This window comes from Mesocricetus auratus, unplaced genomic scaffold (assembly GCF_017639785.1).
Source record: "Mesocricetus auratus isolate SY011 unplaced genomic scaffold, BCM_Maur_2.0 Super-Scaffold_100691, whole genome shotgun sequence".
Taxonomy (NCBI): domain Eukaryota; kingdom Metazoa; phylum Chordata; class Mammalia; order Rodentia; family Cricetidae; genus Mesocricetus; species Mesocricetus auratus.
In genome coordinates this window covers 45,896,685-45,913,688 of record NW_024429267.1, presented here as the reverse complement: position 1 = coordinate 45,913,688, position 17,004 = coordinate 45,896,685, and the positions used below count along the sequence as shown (strand labels likewise).

At 40.3% G+C, this 17,004-nt stretch overlaps 1 protein-coding gene across 6 annotated transcripts in view; it reads left to right on the top strand.

Moving 5' to 3' along the window:
* Rbm6 (RNA binding motif protein 6) overlaps positions 1 to 17,004 on the top strand; it is a 98,123-nt gene that overhangs the window by 54,754 nt on the left and 26,365 nt on the right. Inside the window, exon 1 of one of the 6 annotated variants that reach the window (XM_040739445.1) lies at positions 15,981 to 16,740. The exons of the other annotated variants lie outside the window; for them this stretch is intronic. The gene's annotated coding sequence lies outside the window, so the exon portion shown is untranslated. Of the gene's footprint in view, positions 1 to 15,980; positions 16,741 to 17,004 lie in introns of those variants that run through there. 6 annotated transcript variants of the gene reach the window in all.

Genomic DNA, 17,004 nt, shown 5'->3' with positions numbered 1-17,004 from the left:
AAACAAAACCTTGAAGTTCCTTAAGTTTTTTGTTTTTACATTGTATTTATTTAATGTGTGTGGAGGGGAATGCCATGGTATAAGTGTGAAGGTTAGAGGACAATTCAAGGAGGTCATCGTTCCTTTCCTTCCACCATGTAAGATCCAGAGAGTAAACTCAGGTCATCAAGCGTGGTGGCAAGTGCCTTTACTGGCTGAGCCACATGTCTCTCCCCACCTCTTTTTGACGTGGTGTCTCATATAGACCTGCCTGATTCCAAACTTTCTGTGTAACAGCCCATGACCTTAAATTTCTAATCCTCCTGTCTCACCTCCCATGTGCTAGAATTATAGATGAATCCAAACATACCCATCATCTTTTCTCTAGTTTCCTAAAATAGAAGCTAAGATTATTGATTTTAGACTTTTATTTTACATATTAGATGTTGTGAATTTCCCTGTGAGCCCTGTTTTGTTTTGTATCCACAAGTTTTGATAAGTTGTCTTTCCATTTCTTGTGAGCTGCTTAATTTTTTAAAACTTTAAAGAATTTTTTTATTATGTAAATGTGTGTGTATCTGTGTATGTATGGGAGAGTGCAGATACCCTCAGAGGCACCATAGCCCTTTTAAGCTAGAGTTAAGACAGTGGTACTGGGGACTGAAGGTGGGTTTTCTACAAGGCTGTTATGTGCTCTTAACTGCTGAACCATTTTCTAGACCCTGGTTCAAACTGCATTTAAATTTCTTTGACTAGTGTTTTTTGGCTTTTATGTTATTTAGAAATATGTCATTTAATTTCAAAGTGGGGGTTTTACAACTGCCTTATATGTTAATGACTTCTAGTTTAATTCTCTTATGAATTAAAAGCATGTTTTGTTTTATTTCTATTCATTTAAGTATGTCAAAGTATGTTTTATTTTCCAGAATGTGGTCTGCATTAGTGAAATTTTATATGTGAGCTTGAGAAGGTTTATCTGTTTTTGCTAGCTTATAAATGTTGATTAGATTACTATTGTTATTTCTATATATTTTTCCAGATTTTTCTATGTAAATATCATACATAATTTATATATTCATTAAGTAGGATAATTTTATGCAAATTGATTTTTTAAAATGGTGTTTTGTGCCGGGCAGTGGTGGCACACGCCTTTAATCCCAGCGCTCGGGAGGCAGAGGCAGGCATATCTCTGTGAGTTCGAGGCCGGGCTGGTCTGACAGCCTCCAAAACAATACAGAGAAACCCTGTCTCGTAAAAACCAAAAAAAAAAAAAAAATGGTGTTTTGTGTTTTGAAACAGGATTTCACTATGTAGCTCTGGGTCTCCTGGAACTCAGAACATAGACCAGACTGGGCTCAAACTCACAGAGATCTGCCTGTCTGTACCAAATATTCATACACATGATATGGTAGCTTGAATGTAATTAGCTATTATAATCTCATAAGGAGTGGTACTGTTAGGTAGGTATGGCCTTGTTTGAGAAAGTGTGTCATTGTGGGAGTGGGATTTGAGATCACCTATGCTCAAGATACCACCCAGGGTTACAGCACACTTTCTGTTGACTCCATATCAAGATGTAGCCAGCACCTTGTCTGCCTGCATGCTGCCATGCTCGTAGTCATGATGATAATGAACCTCTGAAAATGTAAGCAACCACCTCAATTAAATGTTGCCATGGTCATGGTGTCTCTTCACAGCAATAGAAACCTTAACTAAGATGGTAGTTGGTACCAGGGACTGGGGTATTGTTGTGATAGCCCTGACCATATTTCGTTTGGAGGAGTTTGGACTTTGGTACTTTGCGTTGGAAAGCAGTGGAATACTTTAAGCACTGCTTAGTGGTCATACTAGTAGGAGCATGGAAGACAGTGGTGCTAAGAGTGGTTTCAACTGTGGGGGACTGACTCACGAGATTTCAGAGGAGAAAGTATGTTGTCTAGAAACCATTCTTACGATATTTTGCTGAAGAATGTGGCTGCTTTTTGCCCTTATCCAAAGAGTCCTCTTGAGACTAAAATGAAAAATACTTTGGATTAATTCAGCTGGCAGAGGAAATCTCAAAACACCCTAGAATAGACTCTGTTGTGTGGTTATTAGTGGTAACTCTAAGGAAGGTTTATAAGGAAAAGGAGCACGCTGAACAAATAAAATACAAAAGGTAAAGATTGAGAAAAGGGGCACCAAGAAATTGAATAGAGCTGAATCCTGTGTGCAAGAAAATAAACAAATTAAGATTGAGTAAAGGGAGTGATATCCTCAGTGCAAGATCCCACCCAGCTAAACTTCCAAGTCTTTGCTGTTTGGGGATTTTCTATTATCTTTTTGAGCCAAAAACCAATGGAGGTTATATTAATCTTTAATGTTATTCTGTGCTAGTTTTGAGTCCTTATAGAGGTCAACCAATATAAGGATATACTTTTAAAAGAAGAATTGATGAAACAATAAGGGGAACTACTATGTATTAGATACATAAATTCACAGAACTAGCAAAAAAACATGGCACAATTTTAAGCCCAAAGGAACTTGATGCTTAGGATAAATTTCTTACAGTGATATCATCCACAGATTCAGAAAGAAGTCTATTTTGGGATGGGGAGATGGGTCTGAAAGGCTAATTTGTATTTGGGTCTAGAGCGCTAATATAGAAAGTAAAGTGTGGGGCAAGTAACTGTAATCACAGTGTTGGGGAGTTGGTGACAGGAAGATCCCAGGGATTTGCTAGCCAGCCAATCTAGCCTAACAGGTGAGCACTAGTTTAGTGAGACCCTGCCTCAAAAAAGGAAAATGGAGAGCCACTGAAGAAGACACCTGACTGATATTGGCCTCTGCCTGCCACACATATGCACACCCGCACACACACAGATGTGCATCTATGAAAACACCAAAATTGTAGTGTATTTTAAGCAACTTTGTTGGCATTTAAATATTATGTTTTCTACAAAATTGCTAGATTAATATGACTTATTCAGTTTTTTAGAGAGTCATGCACATGATAGAAAATAATTACTTTACCTAGAATGGTTCTTAGTGAAGAATCTGAATAAAATAGGCAAGGGTACAAATGTGAAGAGCATTTAATGTATTGTATAACTAAAATTATCATAGACTAGATGTATTTTTACTTAAATATTTTGTTTAATTAATTCTGCCGGGCGGTGGTGGCACACACCTTTAATCCCAGCACTCGGAAGGCAGAGGCAGGCAGATCTCTGTGAGTTCGAGGCTGGGCTGGACCTATAGCCTCCAAAACAATACAGAGAAACCCTGTCTCGTAAAAACAAAAAACAAAACAAAAAAAAAAGTTTAATTCCAAGGTTTTAAAACAGGATATTAACTTCTTATATAGAAACTACTTCTTCCCCTCCTGTTCCTTGTCCTTTATGTCCATCCTTAAGTTTTAACATAAGCCCACTTTATTCTTTTAATTTATTATATTTTATGAATTACATTTATTTACTGTGGGAACATACTTTTATATGTGCCATGGCATGAGTATGAAGATCAGAGGACAATTTGTGGGAGTCACCTCACCGGTCATATTTTGTAATTTAAATGTGTAAAACTAATGGACTCACATCAACCTTGGTCAGATTTTTTTGGCTGCTTTGTTGAGGGAAATGGTTTAAGATTTATCTTCAGAACTGCAGAGTTGTCTCAGGATTAGAGCACTTGTTACAAGCGACCTGGGTGTGGTACCCAACACTCGTGAGCGCAACAGGCAGGCATGTGGTGCACAAACATATGCAGACAAAACCTTCATAGTGAATAAAATACATAAGTAGAAAAATACCAAAATAAAATACATAAATAAAAATATACATAAATAATGAAAATACATTGTTGAGTGTGTGCCATGTGGTACAGGCACTTGTCCAGGGACTAGAAGATGGTTATAGTCCTTGGAGTTGGAGTTACAGGCAGTCATCAACTGCCTAGTATGGGTACTAGGAACCAAACTCAGATCCTCTAGGAAAGCAGCAGGCATAGTCAACTGCTGAGCCATCTCTTCAGATCCCAGGGAAAAAATGATGTCTTTTTCTAACTAGGAAATACAGGGAACCAGAACTTTGGGTGGGAATTTGAGTGTGAGGAAGAAAATTAGTCTAACAAAAATGTATGTGGTTAAAGGAGAGAGAGTAGAACCAGAGTGCTTACCAAGACACTTGGGCTAAGGCTGGCCAAGTGACTCAGGGCAAAAGGATCCTTGCCACCAAACCTCTCGAAGATATGAGTTTTATCCTTAAGATCCATACGGTAGAATGAGAGAACCAACTCCTACAAGTTATCTTCTGCACTCAAGCGTGAACAAATGGTTATAAGCAAGTGTGCTTTCATATGTCCATAAAGTATCATTAATGTAGCCAGGCAGTGGTGGCCCACACCTTTAATCCCAGCACTTGGGAGGTAGAGGCAAATGAATCTTAGTTAGTTTGAGGCCAGCCTGTCTACAGAGTGAGTTCCCAGAAAACTAGTACTATTACACAGAGAACCCTGTCTAGAAAAAAAATTTTAAAGTATCATTAATGTGAGACCTCATTTTCATTTTTTTCAGTTTATAAGGCAAAATAACAGCTGGTACTAAAGCAACTTTGAACAGTAAAATAGAAGTCCTATGTTGTTGGTGACAGGTGACAAGGCTTCATAATCGAAAGAGTTTTCTCTCTTTCCTTTTTTTTTGAGATGGTTTCTCTTTGCCTGGACTGTCCTGGAACCTCTTTTTGTAGACTAGACTGGCCTTGAATTCAGAGATCCACCTGCTTCTGCCTCCCAGGCTTCCAGGTTCTGGAATTAAAGGAGTATGGCACCACTCCCTGGCTATCTTATTTTCTAAAATAAAAATCATTTGGTTATGGTGGCACATACCCATAACTCATTATTCAGGAACCTGAGTTAGTAGTATTCCCAATTTGAATCCAGTATGAGAATGTACTTACACTTTGGACAAACCACCATTGATACCAATGCCAGAATCAGTTTGAATACAAGATTAATAGACTCAAATGCTAAGTTACAGAATGGGACTGTGTTGTTATGTGGTGTGTTACTAGGTTTTATTGTTATGAAGTACCGTGATCAAAAACAATTTGGGGGTGAATGGGTTTATTTGGCTCATAGGTTATAGCCAAAGGCAGGAACTTGAGGGAGGAACTGAAGCATAGACCATGGAGGATCACTGGTTTACCGAGCCTGCTTTCTTATGCCACCCAGGCTCACCTGCCCAGAACTGGCACCACCCTAGCTGGTCTGGGCCCTCTCATATCAATCATTAATCAAGAAAGTGCCCTACAGACTTGGTCTACAAGCAGTGCCTCTGATGAAGGCATTTTCTGTTTTGAAATTTCTCTTCCTGAACAAATCTAACTTGTGTAAGGTGACAAAAAAAACTAATTAGGACAACTTTGAATGTGCTTTAAGTTATTCTTTATTTGCCTAAACAAAGGCAAAGGTAGAATGCCTCTCGTCTAAAAAGACTAGCATGTCCTCCAGGTGTGTCAGCAGGAGTAAGAGTGTCTTGATTCTGTTTACTTGCAGTCTTAGGGTTTGTTTTATATGTCTCTGAGCCTCCTCCAGATTCATACATTTGCTGTGTGACATTTGCCGGGGAAATATGAATAAACATGTATTTGACAGACCAAAGCAACAGTTCCACCGAAGTCTAGCTTATTAACCCAGTGAATTTATTGGTATAATTTAACAGGAATATGGGTGAGGATTTAATTAACAGGGTATGGACAACTCAAAAGGCAACTGCATCACCTAAAAGCCCACCTCAGAATGGGTGACCACTCATAAAATTGCATCCCTAGAACTTCCTGTATAACTTTCAGGCTGCTTGGCTTTTCAGGAAACTTCTCTCCAGCAATTGTTCACTGCTTCCTGGGACTTGGAAGTTTTGTTTGCTTATTGAGTCTTTTTAAATATTTATTTTGTGTGAGTGTACAAACATGCACATGCTGTATATAGATATGGAGATCAGAAGCAACTTTCAAGAGTCATCTCTCCTCTTTTACCATTGGCTTCCAAGAATTAAATACAGGTTATCGGATGTAGTGACAAGTGCTTTTACTCTGAGCATCTCCTTAAGTCTTCTTTTTCCCTAAGTCTTAATGAACCTCTCTCTAGGATGGAATACTTGAATTCATATTACTACATAGCATCATAGTGCACTTTATTTCTGAGGAATTGTCAACATAGTTGACATAGAGATTCTCCTGTGTTTGGTTTCTTTCACTGCCAGTGTAATTAAAGGATTTTTTTTATTCTGTTCCTTTGCCGTCAGACTATCATAGAACAGGTTTGGGATTATAGGTTGGTAATGATAAAGTATATGCCTGCCATGTGCTAGATCCTGGGTTCGATTTCCACTGCCTCTACCCAAGTGAAGTTGTACAGTGTATATGCTAATATGCTCGTCTGTTGTCCTCCCACAATGAAATACAATCTTCAACCAGGTAGTGGTGGCACATACCTTAATCCCAGCATTCAGGAAGCAGAGGCAGGTGGATCTCTGAGAGTTTGAGGCCACCAAGCCTGGTTTACAGTGCTACTTCTAGGACAGCCAGGGCTATGAAAAGAAACCCTATCTTAAACAAACAAACAAATTGCTAAAATTTAGGCTGGACCACATGGTTCATGACATACAGGACCTTGATGTCAAGCCTGATGACCAGAGTTTGATTCCCAGAATCCACCTGGTAGAAGGAGAGAACTGACTCCTTCAAGTTGTGAGTCCTCTGAAGAACATGTGCACACTGTGGCTGCTGTGGAACACACACACACACAAACACACATACACGCACGTCCACGCCTTTAATCCTAGCACTTGGGAGGCAGAGGCAGGCAGATCTCTGTGAATTCCAGGCCAGCCTGGTCTATAGAGCAAGTTACAGGACAGGCTCCAAAGCCACAGAGAAACCTCAAAAAAACAAATATAAATAAACAAATAAATAAGAGTACATTTCTAAAAGTTGCCCCACAGAGCCGGGCGGTGGTGGCGCACGCCTTTAATCCCAGCACTCGGGAGGCAGAGGCAGGCGGATCTCTGTGAGTTCGAGGCCGGGCTGGACCGATAGCCTCCAAAACAATACAGAGAAACCCTGTCTCGTAAAAACCAAAAAAAAAAAAAAAAAAAAAAAGTTGCCCCACAGAAGAAACATAGAACATTGAATCAAAATCTCCTGGAAGGTACAATGTAAATTATTTGTAAATTGTATTTTGACTGTCTTCCTATAAGCTTCTAATTGGTTTATGATGCCTGACATAGTCATTCAATAGGACTGAACACAATATTGAACCTGCATCAGAAAATCCAGATAGATAGCTGCTTCATTATATTGTTTAAAGTTCTCCATTTAATAGATTCCTTTTCACAATATTTTATTGGAAAATTTCAGCTTTACTATCATTTAACATCTTAGAAATTTTGGTAGGTTTTGTACCAAAAAGATACCTTATCTGCATCCTTTCCCTACATACTGGGGATTGAACCAGGGCCTTGCACATGCTAGGCAGGTTCTCCATCACTGAAATACATACCCAGGCCCATTCAAATACCTTTGGGCTGGGGGAGGTAGCTCAGCTGGTTAAGATGCTTGCCACAGGAACATGAGGACCTGAGGCAGGTTGATCTGTGTGTGTTCAAGGCTAACCTGTTCTGCACAGTGAGTGGTCAAACAGCTAGGACTGTCTCCTGAGACTTCTGCCTGAAAAACAAGCAAAAAGGTACATGATTAATGCAAACAAGTTTCAAGGATTTTTTCTTTTTGTTAGGCATGGTTCTTAGGTTGTTCTGACTGTTCATAGCTACATCTAATACATTTTCTTTTTTGTGATATGTCTTTAGTGAAGGAACTTTCTAAATACCTTAGCTGCCTGCTAGGTTCAATTTCTGTAAAACCTTTGGCTGGTTTGTTGTTGTTTTGTGAGTATGTACATTGTTAAAGTAATACCATCTTGGTTGGGTGAGAGATGACTCACTGTGTAAAGGCACTTGCTGCCAACCCTCATGACCTGAATTTAATCCCTGGAACCCATATGGGGGGAAGAATGAACCAACTCCCAAAGTTTCCCTCTGACTTCCACATGTATACGGTGGCACGTGTGCGCTCATATTCAGAAACAAAGAAACTGAAAAGCTATGGGTTCTGGGTCTCCCATTGTTGCCCAGACTGGTCTCAAATGCCTGGCTTCAGCAGCACTCCTTCCTGCCTCAGCTTTAGACTTCTGGCTGATTGTTCTATACGCATACACTGGGATGCTCAGCTTCCTTTGGCTGTTTTGATCACAGTAGCTTTCATTTATCCAAAAAGAGCACATTCGGTAGGTACCTGAAGCCACAGAAAAATCTTGTGTATACTGTTTTTCTGTATTTTGTTTCTACATAATACAAATTAATGCCTTTTGGTATTTTACCTATGTACTTACTCCTCATCTTCATAATTTCATGGATAAACGATTCATTCTTATTAAAGACTGTAGAAGCCAGGCGTTGGTGGCGCACACCTTTAATCCCAGCACTCGGGAGGCAGAGGCAGGCGGGTCACTGTGAGTTCGAGACCAGCCTGGTCTACCAAGTGAGTTCCAGGACAGCCTCCAAAGCCACAGGGAAACCCTGTCTCGAAAAACCAAAAAAAATAAATAAATAAAGACTGTAGAAACCACAGCATAGGCGTTTTTCTTTCCTTATTAAATTAAAATATTTAACATATCTGATTAAAGATAGAACTTTATGCCTGGCAGTGGTGGCACACGTCTTTTAATCTCAGCACTTGGAGGTCGAGGCAGGCAGAACTCTGTGAGTCCCAGGCCAGCCAGGGCTATACAGAGATTCCCTGTCTTGAAAAACCCCGAAAAGAAAATCCAGCAACAACAGCTTAACAGCTCTTTAGTATATTCAAATTGTAAACATTACTTGTTAAGTATTTGTATCCATTATTAACAAAATAAGGACTACTGGAATGTTAATTAGCAGTGTGATACTGAGATAGCTCATCTTTCCACATACTACATCTTTCTACACCGAACTACCTGAATGTATTTCATCTCAAGAATCTTAAGTGTGTCTTGATAACATGCTAGTACTAAATGGTCAATGCAGTGTGTACAGTGTGAGTATGTCTCAGATCTGATGGAGTGGGACAATGGAAAGTTTTAACATGCTACTAAAAGCTGTCATTTAAAATTGAGGAATTGTTTATCTTGAATTTGTGTTTAATATTTTGAACTGGTTTACTGTAGGCAACTGAAGGTGGTAAGTGAAACCAAGGATAAGGGTGGGAAGCTGCTATTGTATTTGTCTTGTTTCTATTTTACCTGTTTTTGCCACAAATGAAAATTTAATGGAAAGACTTGCTGATCTGATAGACATATATATTCTTCTTAGACCTAAGTTAATGCAGTTGTCTCCAAGACTAGATCATTAGTTTTCTTTGGTAATGACAAAAGATTTTTTTTTAGAAATAGGATATTTAAAATAAAAACAATGTAATTGGTATGAGCGGGAAGCATATGTGGCAGAACATGTGTGTAAGCCCAGTCAATAGTTGGGGGATCAGGAGTTAAGGCCATCATAACCTACATAGCAACTTTGAGACTAGCCTGTCTAAAAAAATAATAAAAAGTAAGTAAAGGTAAGTGAGGTGACTCAGTTTGATTACCAGAGTCTACATGATAGAGGGGGAAAATAAACTTCTACCAGGTGTCCTCCGACCTACATGTATGCATGGTATGGCATGTCACCCTCTCCCACATAAATAATGTGTCCCAAAAATTTTTAAACGTGAAAATCACACACATTAAAAAAAAAAGGTTGAGAATGGTAATTAAGTGGGTAGACTATGTTCTCAGTGCTAGACACTGCCTAAATAAATAATTCCTTATGTATTATTTTCCTGGAGCCAAATTAATCTTAACCCCTTGGTTAATTTTGACTGTCTGAGTAGGGTGTTGTGGAATATTACTTTAACTATATAAAGGTTTGATACATTTGTTTATGCTGCGTGTATTTAATGATATAAAGATGTGCTGCAAGCTGGGCGTTGATGGCTGCACACCTTTAATTCCAGCACTCGGGAGGCAGAGGCAGGTGGATCTCTGTGAGTTCAAGGCCAGCCTGGTCTATAAGAGCTAGTTCCAGGACAGCCTCCAAAGCCACAGAGAAACCCTGTCTCGAACCTTCCGCCCCCCCCCCCAAAAAAGTGCTGCTGCTTTGCCTATCTAGGGAACCTGATTGGTCTAATAAAAAGTGATTGGCCAATAGCTAGACAGTATAGGGATAGGCAGGATGCGGAAGGGACAGGGAGAATAGAGAGGGAGAAAGAAAGAATGAGGAAGAAAAAGGGAGACACCTGGGGCTGGCCAACCAGGCAGCCAGACATGGAGGAATCCATGAAAGTAGGACATAGAAAAATGAAAGGTAAAAATCCTAAAGGCAAATATAGACGAGGAGAAACAGGTTAAATTAAGTTATAAGAGTTAGCAAGAAAAGAGCCAACACTAAGGCCGAACATTGATAACTAACATTAGGTCTCCCATGTCATGATTTGGGAGCTGGTTGGTGGCCCGAGAGAAAGCCTGCTAGAACAGGGCTCTAGAAAACAGTTGTCATCTTGCTTTAAAAAACACAACTAAGTCAAGCTTGATGGAGTACACCTTTAATGCTAGCACTTGTGAGACAGAGACAAGCACATCTCTGTGAATTCAAGGTAGCCTGGTCTAGAGAGTGAATTGCAGGACAGCCAGGGCTACGCAGAGAAACCCTGTCTCAATAAATGGATGGATATATGGATGGCATGAGCAGGGACTAGAGAGATGACTTATCAGTTAAGAACACTGGCTGCTCTTCTAGAGGACCTATGTTTGATACCTGGCATTCACATGGAGGCTTACAAACATCAGTAACTCCAGTTCCAGTAAGTCTGACACACTCTTCAGACAAACAGATGTGCAAGCAAAACCTCCATACACATAAAAATTAAAATTTTTTAAAGCATAAAGCAGGGCATAGTGGTACACACTTATAATCATAGTACTTGAGGTGAAGGCAGAAGGATCAGGACTTCAAATCCAGCTTTCCGTAGTAAGTTCAAGGTTAGCCTGTGCTACATGAGACTACCCTCCCCCTCCCAATAAAAAAGAAGGGGGAGAGCCGGGCGGTGGTGGTGCACGCCTTTAATCCCAGCACTCGGGAGGCAGAGGCAGGCGGATCTCTGTGAGTTCGAGGCCGGGCTGGACCGACAGCCTCCAAAACAATACAGAGAAACCCTGTCTCGTAAAAACCAAAAAAAAAAAAAAAAAAAAAAAAAAAAAAGATAGAGCTGGGCAGTGGTGGTGCATGCCTTTAATCCCAGCACTTGGTATGGGGGGATAGTGTGACTCAAATTGCAATATTTTGTCCCTCAGCCATAAATTGGGACCTGAAGTTGGGTTCTTGGCCTTGTCACTTGGATTCTCAAAGGACATCACAAATCTTGTTCAGTCAAAAACAAGTCTAAACATAGAGGGTAGAGAAGACTGAGCAGCCAAACTGGAGAATTGTGCTACAAGACAGTCTTTGGTATTTCCCTCGGAATTTCTGTTCTGTACTTCATTTCTTACTCTTTTCCTTTTGTTCTGTTTGCTTGTACCTTTGTTTATGACAGGCTCTTACAATGTAATGTAGGCTGGCCTTAAACTAATGATCCTTTTTCCTCAGCCTTCTGAATGCTGGGATTACAGGTGTGTGTCACTATATCTTGCTTATATGTGATATTACACATACACACGTGCACACACACATACCTACACCCAGATCTCATTTTGTAACTCTGCTTTGCCTGAAACTTGCAATCTGGCTTCAACCTGCCCCCTGAGTGTTAGGATTAAAAATGTGTGTGTTGGGGTGAGGGGGGACTTGACTGCTAGACCCAAAGGAGTTCTATAGAAAGTCTGCTTTTATTCTCAAAGAGATGCCATATATTTGATTGTTTTGCAGTACTAGGGATTGAACCTAGGGCTTTGCTTATGTCAGGCAAGCAATCTGCCTGCCACTAAGTCATATATGGTCTCAACTCCAATATGTCTGTTTTAAAAAGATGTTATAGGAGCTAGGCCTGTGACACATGCATATAATCTTAGCACTTAGAAAAGGAGGTGGATCAGCCTGGCTACTTGACAATCAATAAATAAATAGCTATTATTTTTATGATACTTGAATGTGCTAGTAGCAGCCACTTGATAGCAACCATTTACTTCACAGCGAAACACCTAATATAGTAATTGTAGAAGCTTTAAAAGCAGAGCAATCATCTTGAGAGAGCTAGTTTTGGGGACCAGCAGTGCTTTCCAAAAGCAAGAGATAACGAGCATATCCCTGTAATCCCAGTTCTCAGGAACCTGAGGCAAGATCATAAGTTTTGGGCTAATATGAGCTATGTAGTTAAACTCTGTCTTTAAACTACGTCAACAACAGGTCAGAGAGGTGGTCCAACAGCTAAGATTATATACTATTCTTGCAGAAAACCCAAATTTAGTTCCTAGCATCCAACACCAGGTGGCTGGCAACTGCTTGTGAATGCAGTTCCAAGGAGGGTCCAGCCTCTAGCCTCCTCTGGGTCTCTGCACTCATATTCACGGGCATAATACACAATAATAATGAATCTTAAAAGAAGAATAACAGGCCGGGCGTTGGTGGCGCACGCCTTTAATCCCAGCACTCGGGAGGCAGAGGCAGGCGGATCTCTGTGAGTTCGAGGCCAGCCTGGTCTACAGAGCGAGTTCCAGGAAAGCCTCCAAAGCCACAGAGAAACCCTGTCTCGAAAAACAACAAAAAAAAAAAAAGAAGAAGAATAACAGCGGAAGAAGCAAGCCTTTTATGATAGTCTCTGTAAACTAGCTCTGGGTCTGTTGCCTGTGGATTTCTTTAATCTTTATCTTAGGCATCTCCTCATCAGAAATTTTCTCATTAGTGTAGCAAGTGTCATGAAGCGCAATTGATTCTAGTTTAAAAGAAAATCTGACTTTCAGACTGTATATATTGCTGACTGACTCTGTAATCTTGGGTAGGCTATTCCATTTGACTAGGTTTTATATACAGTCTACTCAGGAAAATTGAGTGATATGGAGTTGATAGTTATGAAGAATGCCTTTGTAGTGTATTGTTCTGTAAATAAAGGTCACTTTCAGATCAACAGTGCTAGTTCTCAGCCTTTAGTGACCTCATTCTCATCCTGTTTGCAAGAACAATCAGCAAAGGGATTGTGATTTTCAGTGTGAGTTACAATCATAAAACTTACATATTGAACTCGGGAGGCAGATGCAGGCGGATCTCTGTGAGTTCGAGGCCAGCCTGGTCTACAGAGCGAGTTCCAGGACAGCCTCCAAAACAATACAGAGAAACCCTGTCTCAAAAAAACAAACAAACAAAAAAAACCTTACATATTTTCTTCTACTTATGAACTTTTCTCTGTGTACTTTAATGTTTAATGGAAATTCCTTGTGTTACACAGCAATCATAATCTCAGTGTCAAGTATAATTGTGTCTAAACTTGTGTTGGCAGTAGTCTTGTACTTCCCAGTAGCTTAAGAATTCTTGAGGCTTGGTTACTAGAAAGTGGGACATATCTAGAGTCAACACAAGTCTTCACAGGCTTTCTCTTAAGAGTAGCTAGTGAAAAAAAACCATAGATGTAGATGCTTGCATTCAGTAGCCTTCAGACTCAGAATTCGCTCTATTTCAGTATCATGCAGTAGAGAGTGAGTTTTTGCTTTACCATTCTCAGGCAGAGGCATGTATGCCTTTTTGCAGCTTCTCATTAAAACTCTTTAAAATGTACTTTGGTTGCTGGGCAGTAGGTAGATAGGAAGGTAGGCAGGAAGGCAGGTAGGCAGGCAGGTAGGTAGGTGGGCAGATATGGGAAAAAATAGAAAGGCTGCTTGAGCAAGAACTGCTGGAAGTTTACACAAAATGAAAACTAAGTTGGGTGCCTTTATTTCCAGCACTCAGAAGGCAAAGGTAGGATGATTTCTGTGAGTCCTAGGTGGCTGGAACTGCAAAGTAAGACCATGTCTTCAAAGAGAAAGAAGACAGACCATTTTGGAAACACATGAGATAATCTCAAAGTTGGCATACCTGTGAGGACTCCTAGCTAGGATAGACTAGGAGTTCATTCTTGTGATTAAAAAAATTATCCATTGAAGCTACTGGAACAGTGTATTTTTCTTTTCTTTTTTTTCTTTTTTTGGTTTTTGGTTTTTTTTCGAGACAGGGTTTCTCTGTGGCTTTGGAGGCTGTCCTGGAACTCACTCTGTAGACCAGGCTGGGCTCAAACTCACAGAGATCCGCCTGCCTCTGCCTCCCGAGTGCTGGGATTAAAGGCGTGCGCCACCAACGCCGGGCTCAGTGTATTTGTCTTTTGAGAATTACAAAAAGTATCCCTTGACCTAGAAATGTCTAAAATCTATAGATACTTCTAAGTGGTAAATTCAGAATATACAAATTCACAGTAGTACTTTACCTGATGGCTATTGTTTACTGTTCAAATGGCAAACCTCATGTTTTGGGGGTTGAGTACATAGATGTGTACTCTGAAAGCAATACCTCCCTCCAGGAGTATTGTATGCCAAACATTCTGGGCCTCTCTGGATGATTCTATTTAGACATCTATGCAGCAAGAACTTATTAAGCTATATTAGCTAGTTGTTTGGTGCCTATAACAAAAAGCGTAAGATTTGGTGTGGTCTCTTAGGAGCTGGACCACAACTAACACAAAATGTTATCAGATACAGATTCTGGCTGGGAATAGTGAGAGGGATCTAATTCCAACAATGGAGAGGCAGAGTCTTGTGGATCTCTGAGTTTGAGGCCAACCTGAGTCTAGCCAGGACTAGAGAGACCTTGTCTCTGAGACTGAAATAGGTTGTGGAAAGTTCTACTTGACAAACGAGGAATGTGAAGTAGGTGAGTATTTAACCCCATCTAGTTTCACCTGCTGATAGTAGTCCTGTTTTGAGAATTTTGTGTTCAAAGTAATCAACGTTTATTTCAACCCTCACTTTAATCCATAATAAGCTTTTTACATGAACTAATTAAAATAACCTTTACATTTACCCTATGATTTAAGAATTGTTAATCCCTGTCCAGGCAATGGTGGTACATACATTTAATCCTAGCACTCGGGAGGCAGAGGCAGATGGATCTCTGAGTTCAAGGATAACCAGGGCTACATAGTGAAACTCTGTCTTGGAAAACTAAAAACAAACAAACAAACAAAAGAATCGTTAATCCCACTTTACAAATGAAGAAGCTGAAAAATAGGTGTTGACCTTCTGAGGGTCATAAAATGTAGGCAAGATTCAAATGTAGAGAATCTGCTCCAGAGTTCACATTGTTTTAGCTTTTCTTTGTCTTTTCCTCTTTTTGTTTGTTTGGGTTTTTGTTGTTGTTTTGCTTTCTGAGACAGGGTTTCTCTGTGTAGCTCTGGCCATCCTGGAACTTGCTCTGTAGATAAGGCTGGCTTGAAACTCTCAAATCCACTGCCTCTGTCTCCTGAGTGCTGGCATTAAAGGCATGCACCATCATCACCTGGTGTTAGCATTTTTTAGTTTTTGTTTTTTATATTTATTTAAAGGCCTGTGATAGTACAGGCCTTTAATCCCAGAGGCAGGCAGGTCTCTATGAGTTCAGGGGTAGCCTAATCTTCAAAATGAGCTCCAGGACATCCAGGACTACCCAAAGAAAGTGTCTTGGGAAGAGAGAGGACGGTATATTAGCGTGTAGCGTGCCATGGCACGCATTAGAGGTGAGAGGACAGCTTGTAGGCGGCGGTCCTCTACTGCAGCGTGGGCTCTGTGCATGGAGCTCACTTTGTCAGGCATGATGGTAGTAAGCGCCTTACAAACTGAGCTAGAGTGCCAGCTTGATTTTGTGTTTTTGTTTATTGTTTATATATTAATCTTTTGTGGGGGAAGTGGCAGGCAGGGTCTCACTGAGTAGTCTTGGCTATCCTGGAATGTGCTGTGTAGGCAGTGCTGGTTTTGAACTAATAATTCTCCTGCCTCTACTTCCTGAGTTTTGGGAGAGTCCATGCTCTCCCAGATGAGATTCACTGTCTTCTGATTTGTAAAGGTGTTACATTTACCAGTTTTCCTGCATGGATAGAGCATAACAGAGATGTTGGATCCTGAGTCTCCCTTCATACAGATCTCTTTCCTGATTGACTCCTGAGAATAGATTACCAGTTCCTAATGCCAAGCACAAATTGGTGCATAAATGAGCCAAGAGGTCCTTCTCTATAGATCTAAATAAATCCTATGCTGGCATTTACCAACTGATCATCTAGCCTCCCTAGAAGTGGTTCCTTATCTGTAAAGTAAAAGTATTGCTTCATTGGATCATTTAGGGATTAAGCAACATAATAAGCTTACCAGTTCCTGGCTCTAAGTATGTGCTCAGTAAATGTTAGCAATTTTTATCAGTATGTTCTTCAGCTTTTAGAGCAATACTGAAGCAGTTTGTCAGAAACTACATGCTAAGACCCGGTTAGATGGGCAGTTTTCCTTAATGAGACAATAATCTTATTCTATGTATTTCTCTTGACTCTTTCGGTGTGAAAAGCAGAGAGGTAAAGCATTATTTGACAGATGTATGGATTCAAGCAAGAAACTGAGGTCCATTTGCAAGGAAATGACTTGTATAATTCAGAGCCCTGTCTGAGGAGACACAGAGGACCCTAGAGGGCGGAGAATGAACACAGCGCAGGGGCTAGTTCCAGAGTCGCATCTTCGGTTAGTTCACTTACCAGTGTGGGTGAGGGTCCCTTCTCAGCAAGCAGAGACACTTTCCCCCTTCTGTTCCATTATATCTGCTGGCTTGTGTCTATTAAAAACTCTTAATGTGAAGTGGACATGTGACTTATCCAAAATAGGAAGGAAGTTCTATAGAGACTGTTGAGACCCCTTGTCCCACCTGTTCCTGTGCCAGATTTGCAAAGACTTATTTGCCAATTGTTGCTCCTCAGACTTAGGGTTGGATCACTCTGTAGGCTCCAA